The following is a 12,372-nucleotide window of genomic DNA, read 5'->3' as shown; positions in this document are numbered from 1 at the left end:
TTGTCGACAGTAACCTACCATTCCTAGGAACATTCTCACTTGTCTCTGAGTTTAAGAGGTTGCATTCCCTGTATCATTTTGATTCTCTCTATAGTAACTTGTCTGATTCCTATGGCAATCTTGTGACCTAAATATTGTACTTCTTTCGGACAGAACTGTAACTTTGATGGGGACACCTTATGTCCTCCGTCTGTCAAATGGTTCAGTAATGCAATGGTATCTGAAACACATGCATCTTTGGTTCTTGATGCCACTAACAGATCATCAATATATTAAACCAGTACTGAATTTCCAGGCATGTTTAAATTTTCCAATGATTTCTTTAGCTTCTGATTAAAGACGGAGGGACTCTCAAGATACCCCTGAGGAATTTGGCACCATGCCAAAATACGGTCTCCAAACTGGAAAGCAAATATTGACTGGCTATCTGGGTGTAATGGAACTGTGAAGAACGCATTACATAGGTCAATGACTGTATACCACTCTGCGTCATGTGGAATTTGGTACAGGATCACTGCTGGGTTTGGGACAACCGGACAACATGGGACAACAATTTTATTAATGTTTCTCAAATCATGTACTATCCTAAATGTTCCATTGGGCTTGTTCAATCCCATTATAGGTGAATTACATGGACTGCTTACTATTTCTCTCAGAATTCCTTGCTCAATCATCTTGTTTATCACTGGAGTTATTCCTTCAATTATTTCTGCTGTCATTTTGTACTGAGGAATGGTTGGGTAACTCACTCCTTCCTTTACAGAAACTTTCACAAGATCTACACCTTTCATTAGTCCAATATCCTCTCTTGTGAAATCCCACATTTGTTCTTTGACTGACTCTTTCAACTCACCAGGTATCTCGTTCTGAGTCTATCAGTGACATAGTCATTTTATACAAGCTATCTTCATCTGGAGTCTGACGCTCAATGCCATCTGGTTAACAGTAAATGGCACAATTCATTTTACACAGTATGTCCCTGCCAAGAAGGTTAACAGGACTACTGTTGCACACTACAAATCGATTTATTATCTTTAATATTTCCAATTTCCACTTCAACTGGTTCTGCCAGAGATGTTTTGATCTGTCTATTTGCTACACCTACAACTTGGATACTATCTCCAGAGAGAGGAAGATTTTGAACGTATACTGATCTAACAGTAGAACGGGTAGCACCTGTGTCCACCTGTGTCCACTAGGAAATTCACATTTACATCATTCACCTTTCCATTCACAAAAGGACCAGATTGATCTACCTCTAGAGTTGCGCCAAGTACGCGTTCTTCTCACTCTTAGGCACCGCCAGAAGCTGTCCTCCGACTCACTCCCATCTTCCTTTAACCAATATTGCAAACTCACATTCACCCTAGGTGATATTGTTACCTGTTCTCCTCCGAAGAATACTGTCTCTGCACTGTATTTCTGTAGATTTACACTATGTGGAAGTGGTGGTTGTGGCACCTGACTCTGTTGGGCAACTACCTGCTGCTGTGGCGATGGCTGTTGAATGACCTCATTCTGCACCTGCGGATTCAATTGTGTATTTTCGGGATTAACTCTTGGTGGAAACGTACACTCTTTCTTCCAATGCCCTAACCTGCCGCAGGGAAACTTTTTCTTGGCCTCGTCCAAATTACCAATTACTTTTGTTTTATTCAAATTTCCCTTCATTCTTACTTGACCTCCTTCTGAATTTTTATTTTCTTACTGAGCTACTTGATGTTCAGCCACTTTCACCTGCACCCACATTGCTTTTTCTTTAATCTTTCTTTGCTTAACCTTAATCTCATCACTGCATTATTTCGCATGCCTCAAAACTTCATCTACAGAGCATGATTGCCATCCCATCAAATTATGGTTGATCATGTCTCCTATCTCTGGCCTTAATCTAAAACCAAAGCGATACACAAAATGACTCATGTCCTTTTCACTTAACTCCTCATATCCACTGTATTGCTTAAACACTAGCAGCAACCTCTCATAAAATGAATGTACTGATTCTTTAGGTTCCTGCAATGTCCTGTCAATCTTTACCCAATCTGTCTCTTTTGGTGGGATTTTTTATTTCAAGAATACTATTACTATTACTTGTTCATACTTTCCCATTATTTCAGGTCCAGGAGCACCTGTTTTAGGATCTCTCGGATATTCAGTTTTTGGCCAGTCCACTGTAATCTTGCACTCAGACCAGAGGTCTGCTGGTACTACTATGTCAAACAATCCATCTAGATCTTCCCATAATACCTTTGAAACCTTTACAAATCGATCCACCTGTCGATACCATTCCACTGGTTATTCTCGTAACCTGGGGAAATCATTTGCGAATGACAATATAACCCGTCTAGTCCAAGGAACATGCACATACCCTCCTCTCGGTATTTCTCTCATAGGTAATTAATTTGCTACTGGCTCCTTTTCTCTAACTGGAAACGCTAATGATGTTTTATCATTGCTCTCTTCCCTTTTCTTTGTCCATTCAGTCTTACACTGTTCCACATCTCCCCACTTTCCCAGCAACACAATTAATTCTTTTATCTGGGTTAATTTTCCAGCCGTATTCACTGTTGTCAATATCCTTTTTAGTAAAATCTACTCTGTAAGGTTTTTGTAATAATTTATTCTTTGCAAAATCTATATTGAGTTCACTTGCCAACCGTTCTAGTCGATCATGCAGGTTTTTCGCTCTCCGTGTAATGCTTTTACACATGAACAATAATTCATCATCTTGGTATGCTTTTAATCTATCTGTGCCAATTGTTCCAATTATTAATTCTTCCATGCCAATTTTCAATCTGACCACATCTAACACTTTAGGTTCTGGATCTTTCACTTTTAATGTTTTAAGCCAATCACTTGATTCCTGCTCTGTTGGTCCTACAGGAGTCTGTGACAAATCGATTTTCTCTATCTTTCAGGTGTTACAGAATCTGATTCCGCACCCGCTGGAAACTTATATGGGAGACTTTGATTAAAGGTCAAGTCAGGCGGTGTCATCTGACTAGTGCGCCTAACCTCAGACAAATCTGGATAAACCTTTTCTCTAACTTTTTGTAAACTTTGATTCAAAGGGATAGTTAACAATGGTTCTTTCATTTTCTGGTTTTCGAACACTGGAATCACTATTGTTACGGGGACCGTTACAGCTTCTATATTTTTAGAGAGTTTCTGTATCTTTTCAGTCAATTCATTAGTAGACCGGATATATTCAGAAGTACTTGGGTGTTCTTCAAATCCTCTCTCTATCCACACTATCTCTAATTTCATGATTTTGCCTGGGAGTACCAGTAAGGCTGGTTTCTACTAATGGGGCATTAGAATCATATCTCATTTCCTCTCTCTTAGTATTGTCTTTAATTTCAGAAAATCGTCTTGGGGTACCAGTAAATCGGGTCTCCATTGGCGGAGCATTTGGAGTCACTGTTACAGAACTCGGTGGATATGGAGGGGGTCTTACTTTCAATATCGCCTCCAATACCACACCCTCTATCTCACAATCCATATAACTCTTCCTTTCTGACTCCACATTATTCCTTTTCTCCGTACATTTCCGTCCTACCATTTTGTCAACTACAATTTCGTAAAACAGCAGTACTAAAAGAACCTACTTCTGGAAATGCTAATGCACCATCCATCTTAGAATACCTAGCCCAAATTTCTAACCATACACATGTATGGTAGCCATATTTTGTCATCATGTAAAATGCAGGCATTTTAGGCGGAGGAAGCAATTTTCCCTCTCTTGTCACTATTTCCTTATCCTTTTTAAACACGTTCTGTAATTTCTTAAACATTGTAGGTTTCTCCTTTTCTTCTCCATAATAAAACTCCCTTTTGCTGACCGTTTCCTGATTTTTAAATAATCACGTACTCTTCCACAAACTGCTTCTCTGCACCAACCTATCACAGCGCGGTTCATACTAATGCACCAATCAGAACAAGATAAGTTTCAATCACTCTCAACCAATGCTTGCACAGCTTTTGCTAGCGCATCAATCAGCGCTCACTCCGTTCTAGTCACGCGGACCAATCCCAGCGCAACCCTTGTTACGTCAGCCTTGCTCCGGTTTCTGCAGCTACGACTGACCCCTCCTTTACAAAATGTATTGGCACACTGTTTCTCTCAAGCTAAGGTGAAAACTCTGTTACTCTCTCAGGGATAAGTTTTAGTCAGAATACATATTGATTCCTGTGCTTAAGCCCAAGATTTCATAGGTTGCCTTCGCTATACATTTTCCACTTTTCCACGTAAATGTCCCTAACTTGAAACATACGACGATGTCACCACTTTGAAACAGACTATCTGATGTGTGACTTACATGCCACACGTGTGCGACTTACATGCCACATGTTCCTCTTCCTAGGCAGAGTAACCAGCTTCCTACTTCCCAGAAGCCACAAATTCCAGACTACATATAATGTAATACAGACTCAACGTATAAAGGTATTTCTACGACTTTCCTGTGTTTTTATTTTATTTATCCTATGCTTGTTCTCTATATTGTGCCTTACTATTCATTTGTTTTAATCAACTTTGTTCATTGTACAGCGCTCTGATATCCGCAAGGATCTTGTTCGTGCTCTATAAAACCTTCTAAAGAAATAAATAAATGTTAGTCATAATTTCTGTACATTAAAATTCTATATACATTGCCCTACTAATTCTATACATTACTTATCCAAGTTAACCTATGGCAACCAGACTCCTGCTACCAAGAAAAACTGATCCAGCGCAGCTCCAAACCAAACCTCCAAACCATCACTATATTACCTAGTAGCTATCACACTTTACTCTTCAGTGGGGCCCATAACACCGTGAGTCATTCATACACACAAATCACACTGCTCCCAAGATCAATGAAGACTAGAGAAGGAGATGCTGGATTTTAGCGGAGTGTCTTATTTCATTCTAAAATGTTATACACTATATACATCTGCAGTTTATCAATAATACCATGATTTTCTCCTTTTAGAAACATTAAGACCTGCTTAATTCTCCATTTATTTAATTTTTATTCAGAGACTTAATCTCCTAGCATAATCTTACTTTATTTAGCCTTAATTAAATAATCATTTAAATATTTTAATAACCTAGAGAAAAAGAAAAGATACATTCAAACAGTTTACATTTATTATCGGAATAGTTCAGAAAAATAAGTCAAAACCATATTACCAAGATTTCAGTAAATGGACATCAGGTTAGCACAGGTAAGTTCCCAAAAAAACGCCTCTCTATTCTTTCTTGATGTTCACCTCCCATCCGGACTCCACACCCATCACAATTTAAAGGCAAGAAAAATGTCAAAGTATTTGCACCATGGGAAAGAGTTCAGTCCGACAGCATGTCGTGTTGCAAAAATAAAATCAAAAGCAAGCTTTTTTCTTACCTCCAAACGTCCTCTTTTATACCCTTTTTCCCTAACTTATCTATCTAAGATTTGAAACTTTTAGGGTTCTCGCTCACTCTCATTGGTCCATGTAAAGGTTGGATGAGCATAACCTCATCTCCTCATTGTCCATATTTCCACCAAGTCATCGTTATAATCAAAAATGGTTTTGATTGTTCTTTAACAGTTTTTTTCACTTGTGTCCTTTAAATTGTCACTTCGGGATTAATTACCAGGCTCACGACGCGGTCATACAAAATCTTGGCACTTTTCTACACTTCCAGGCCACGCTGACCTTGACCCACGCTGTACAGGCACAGACTGTTTGCACATCTCTCGAGCATAGTTGCGCATGCGTAGATATCACCACAGTTTCGGAGTCTCGCAATCCTCCATTTTCTAGTAGGCTGCATGGGACATAATGGGAACTACTATAGAAACAAACACAATTAAACGTTAGATTTCGAAGTATAGCCCTTCTGTTTACCCCCCCCCATTCTAAGGTAACCCTGTTAGCTATTACCTAGCGTTTTAGCGACATTTATGCGTTGTTTTCTTACCATTCTCCATCATTTCCATCACAATAAGACACATAGAAAGCATACATACACAAGTAGTTTTTAGTAGATTTTGACATTTGTGTACTATGTTAGTATAACAATTTCACTTACTTAGTATATTATGATTCTCAACATAAGGAAATTAGTATCCCATGTGTATTTGTTTGTGTGTATTCTATTCTACGTTGACTAATTTCAAAACCACACGAATAATACATATTACTGTTATGGGAAAGAGACTTTGAGACGGGGTATACAAACATTTGTTGTTTTTATCCTCTCTCCATCAATAGCATTTAAATACCTGCTTTACCACTGGATAAAACAGTAGCTTACATTGTGCTCTTATAAAAAGCACAGCTGTACTTTGTAGCCTGCATTCATTTTCTCTATTAATAGCGATTTTAGGAGCATACAGATTACGAGTTCAGCTTGGTTCTGTTTTCCTTTCTCTTTACTGTTCGCATGTCCTATCCCTTTGTCCATGACCGTGGACAAAGGGAGAAAGTCGGCCTGCACTCTCCAACCTACATTCTCCACCTCGCCATTCCTCCATCACTCTACTTTTCTGTGGATAATGCCCGGGCAAGATGGCCAGTGTTGCAATTCATGGAGCAGTGCGAACCTAAATGCAAAAGGTTTGTAGTGGCGCCTAAAAAAGCGATTTTTAGAGGGACACACAATATCCACAGAAAAAAATGGTCCTGTCTCCTAAAATGGGCAAATCTGAAGAGTGTGTTCACGTGTGCGTCTGTGTATATTTGTAGAGCCCATTTGCCTCAAATAATTGCTGCTTTGCATGGAAAGATGCTCGGATATATTAATATGTGTAGCAACGTGCTGTGTCTGATTTTATTTTTTATCCGGGGTAGCTTCCTGGAATGGCGTGACATCTGGCGGCTAAGCAGGATGGGTACAAAGAGGGACCAAGAGAAAAGGTCCTGGAACATCACCCCCCATAGGTTCCTTATCTCAAGAGACATCAGTGAAAGTCTGAGCTGTCTGACTGATTCCATTGCACATAAAATATTTCTAATAAAATGTTTCTTACCCCACAGGTTTTTGACAGATGTACTGGACGAGATGCACCACGATTGTATAATAAGTAAGTCCAAAATATATTTTAGTGGTGTGCTGTCACAGAGTTTATGTTTCAGAATATTTAACAGCAGCTGCATGCATGATTCATGCTCACAGATACAAATGTAGAGAAGTGCCAGGTACACAATTCACAAACAACACAACTTCTGCAGATAGGGAGGGCTAGAGGAGAAGAAAGCCCCAATCCAGCTCTAGCGGGGATCTCCAAGTGGACTAGTACAAAACGAATTTTATGGTTTATTTTTGCTGAAAATGACTAATTAATGTTAACACGTGGCTTCAGAGCAGAGATTAGAGCTTTTACACTTCTGCTTTTCTATTTACAAATCATTGTTTTCAGCTGCAAGTCTAATACTTTCAATTAATATGAACTAAGACTGCAGCTTTCCAAATTGAAGTGACTTGTTCCAGGGAATCATACTTGAATGAAGTGTGACAGTGAGAAGAAGAAATCTCATGACCTCGGTATTATTGCTTCCGGCTTCTGGCTCTGTATGCATATTTATTTACCTATTTATGTATTCAATAGTCTGCATACTTATTTCTTCATTAAGCTGTTTTATATTGCCCTTTTGTACTATAATGACATTGGTACGCATTACATAGAACATAGACTTGTTTTACAGAAGAATATATTTCACAAACAGAATATAATACAACAATAAAGAGAGTGAATAATCTATATAATATACAGAGCAAAATGCTTAAAACTGCTACTCTATCAGGATTAATCTAAAGAAGTTGGGGGCATATGTATGAACAAGCCCTTTTGTGATTCCTTAATAGCAATTTTTAGCGAATTGCTATTAAGGAATCGCAAAATGCTATGTATGTAGGAATCACAATAATAATTGCGATTCCTTAATATTCTTTAATTGCGAATCGCAAATCGTGATTTGCAATCAAGGAATACCTTCCCATTTATTCATTTGGGCGTAGAGGCCCATAGGAATGAATGGGAAGACATTCTCGATTTGCGATTCGCAATTAGAGAATCGCAAATTGAGAATCCAATTTCAAGGTTGCAAGGGTGTCATAAGGACACCCTGATGCACCCCTGAAATGAGCATGTGTGCAGATGTGGCGCACATACATGCCCTAAGGGCATGTATGTGTGCCACATGGCACTTTAAAAAAAGCAAAAAATGCTTTTTTCAAAGAATTTGCTAATTACTACCAACTGTCAGTTGGTGGTGATTTGCGATTTCTTATTCCAAATTCGCACAACTTAGGTGCTTTCTACATCGCATTTAAAGAATCGCAATTTGCGATTCCTTAAATGCAATTGCAAAATAGAGAATCGCAAGTTTTGCGATTCTCTAATTGGCGATGCCCTTTTGGTATGATACATCCCAAAAGGCCTTTTCCCGTTCGCAAACGGGCCGATTCTGAGAATTGGTCCGTTTGTGAATGGGGAAAGGGCTTGATATATATGCCCCTAAGTCATTAAATGTTTTCCAAAGTCAATGATTAGGACGGTTAGATCCCTAATCCAGTTGCTTTAGAGTTTTGAAAATGTGTTTTTAAAAATGTTTTACTTTAGAGAGTTTTATGTTATGTTATATTGATTTCTTTAGCGTGCGAATCACCAAGAGGGTATCCAGGCTCCTCAGCAGGTGTGTAGGTTTGTGGTCCCCATGGTGCTTATACAAACAGACAGGTACTCCGGAAGTGAGGAGGAGACTCTGATGTGTTAAGGGAGGCCGTTGCATGTCTTGGATGCATGGATGCAATGTAGGAAAATGAACAACCTCCAGTTGTGGATGCTGGGAATGAGTTAGAGTGAGGCAGAGGGTAGATGTATGGTGGGTTGGTGAAAGTGTATGCAACTGTTCAGATATTCTGGTCCTGTGTTTTGCAGGGCTTTGTATGTGTGTTTAAAAAGTTTGAATTGGCTGTGCTTGTGAATGGGGAAACAGTGAAGCTTCCTGAGATGTGATGTAATGTGGGTAAAGTGTAGGTGGTCGAGTATAAGTCTTGCAGTGGTGTATTCTGAATGGTCTGGAGTCTGTGTAGGAGTTATTTGGAGATTACGGCATAGAGAGTGTCCCCGTAGTCCAGCCTGCTGCGGATGAGTGCTTGTATGACGGTCCGTCTGTTGTTCTGAGGCAACCATTTGAATATATTTTGCAGCATGCGTAGAATGTGGAAGAAGGAAGTGCACACTGCATTGACTTGAGTCGACATACTAAGCTTATAAAGTGCAAACATGACCCAATGGTATCAGACCACTATACATAAAAGCCTCTACCATAACATATCATATCTCAAAACATAAAACATAAAAAAACACAAGAACAAAATGTTTCTTGCCTACAATATGGGGAGAGGAGCTGGCCTAACGGCTAAGGCGCTCGACCTCGGACCTGGGGATCTGGGTTCGAGTCTCGGTAACGACGTCAAAACCTCCTGTGATTCTGGGCAAATCACTTAATCTCCCCGTGCCTAAAAATGAAAGTGTGTCCTCGTGTAAAAAAACGTAACTTGTGCTATGTAAAGCGCTCTGATACCTGATTCGGTTCGGGTCTAGTTCGCGCTATATAAAACTCCCCAAAAAAAAAAAATTGCCCTCCTGGTGGGGTGACAGTAAACATATGATATCTGCATTTAGGTGAGATAATGTCTTGGGTTCAAGGGGTCTCTGTGGCAGGGTAGATCACAACATTATGTTAAGAATCTGTGTAGTAAAATCCTCTTGACGTTTTTCTTTAAAGCAGTTGGGTTAGACAGAATCTCCAATGGGAGAGAGTTTGATATTCATGGGGCAGATCCAAAAAAGATACAGGCAGAGGTCTTTTTTCAGAATATAGGCAGTTTCAGCAAGAGGGAGTTGGTACGCTGCACAGATTTTGACATGCATCTTACATTCTCACTATCTGAGGATCTTTGATATCATTCAGCTCATTGCAGACAGGCAACTGCGTGCCTATGAGCCAAAGTCATGGTGCTGATCATTTGTCCTATTGTGTCAAATAAATGTTATCTATTAGACTCCATGGAGCTGTAATCTTCTGAGGTGACCCTTCTTCATGTGCAATGCTCTACATGGGCTAAATTGTGTATTGCGCTTGGGTTCCAGAATTCCTTCAGGCGCCATTATAAAGATACACATGTTGATCAAATTATACCTTTATGAGAATGGAACGTACTATGCCAGCTGGTAGCTGAAGCGCCAGGGACTGCGCATCGCTCTTGCGCAGCACAGTGACAACCTCATAATGAAATGAAAAATTCATGGAGGCATAGCTACAGCTGCAAATACCCGTGGAAAAAGTGGTTTACAGAGAATTACAATCAGACTTCTTTGCAAATTCCATTAGCTACAGGGAAATAGACTACGATGCGTATTAGACGGGAGACTCTTTTGAAAAGATTGTATTTGCATTAAGCTCTACTTTCAATTCACAAAGGTACAGGAGGCAATAAAAACGCAGCTCTTGTCCATGAACTAAAATGACCAGAATAATGGGTAAAAACGAGATATACCATTCTATTTTCCTCATGTAGAAGCTAAATAATGAATCACCAGTAGTAATGTTTGTTTTATAAGGGAATGTGTAGCTGTCTTTTTTAGTTAGTGTTCTTTCTAAGTTAAAACCATTGATTGTGCTTGTTGCGCCTGAAACGGGCACCCAAAGCTGAAGGAAATGGCATTCATTTTATACCTTTTGTGTATATTTATTTATTGTGTGTATTGTTTATAGCACCTACAACATGTTTCTTAGTGCTCCTCTTGAACGAATAAAAAAGCATCAAGAGCTAATGCTGAACCTTCAGTGGATCTCTCCACAATGGGTGTAGACAAATCTGCAGTAGAACTTCCCAGGCAATTGGTGGGAAATGGAGTAACAAGGCATGGATTGTCTTGTAAATTTGTAACTGAGCGCAAATCTGTATGTTTGTCAGTGTTCACAAACGTTGATCTGTCTCTTTCATACCCTGCACATATTAAACATGCATTCCCTTCCACGATGGGAAATGGAATACATATCACCCCCTTGCTTGGTGGCCGTGTGGAGGAAGGGCTATCTCCGCAGGGAAAAATGTTTTCCCATGGAAAAAAAAGTGTGCATTTGCCCACTTGTCTCATTCCTCTATTGCTTATAGTGCTTTATAATAGGAAATAGGATACCTCAAGAGATGGCACATGGCGGTTCACTAGTATGCTCAGACACCTGAACCTGACCAAGCAGTCCATGTGTACATCTGGGAATGTTTAGGAATTGGAAAAAATGTGGAAGTGCGTTCAAGAGGTGATATAAATCCCCACCAGAACACACAACGAAGCATCTCTATTAGACATCAAACCATATGAATCTGTACATTTGTAGGCAGATCAGAGTGTTAGTTAGGAAGCAAGTTATGACTCGGACAAGCAGGATAACCTAATTTGTTCTGAGTTTGCTGCTGAAAAACATCGAATTATCGGCAGGTCATATATTGAAATCCGAAATAGGCAGTTTAGCCTGCAAATTAGGTCGAGCCAGCGGTCAGGCTCTGCTCTGGCGATCTGAGGTAGGTACTATACGGAGGAGAAGCCCGCCCCACATTTGTCATTGGCTTGTGTCTTTGTCCTTGTAAATGCAGTCTTCTGATTCAGTAATTGTCTTGACAGTCCCTCCTTAGTACGACCCTGGTGTCAATTGTTGCCCCCTTGGCTACTGGCCCCTTTACTGGGTTGTGACACGGGATCTGTTCTATTTTGTTTATTGAGTTTCCCCTACATAATGATGACGTGCTTCGCTTTGATACAGCGTGCCATGCGCACTTTCACTTTCAAAGCAGCCAGGACAATGCAGCCAGCCGTTTGTTTGCAATGCCATAAGCCTCTCATTTAAATGCGAGAACTACATCATTGCAAAAAATAATTTTTCCCAATTAAAGCCCTGCACCCAGGGTAAACATGTACCCTGGGGATAGCTGCACCTAGGAGCCTTGAGTGCGAAGGTCACATCAAACTTAGTTCAGATTCCTCCTCGGTTTGCGCTCTGTGATGAAGTTACCAGGGGGGGCCCACTTGGGACCCTCATCACACATGGGCAGCAAATACTGAACCCGAGGCACTGGGACCTTCCTATACAGGGCAGAATAGCAAGTGCTACATAAATACAATTAGACATGTACGGTACAAGGGCTGATAAGACTCTGTTGAAGTCCCGTGACCAGGGTGATGTCAATGGTAAACACCACGCTTCCCATCATGCCCCGGGCGTGGGCAGCGTAGCTGCTGCAGGCAGATGAAATTAATCAGCAGTTTCAATTTCATGGCCGGATTTTCACTCAAGGCTTCCGCTCCCGGGTCCTGCAGCCCAGGACCCCTTGTGCCA

The sequence above is a fragment of the Lissotriton helveticus genome, chromosome 1_1, assembly GCF_964261635.1.
Source record: "Lissotriton helveticus chromosome 1_1, aLisHel1.1, whole genome shotgun sequence".
NCBI lineage: Eukaryota > Metazoa > Chordata > Amphibia > Caudata > Salamandridae > Lissotriton > Lissotriton helveticus.
This window is presented reverse-complemented; position numbering follows the sequence as displayed.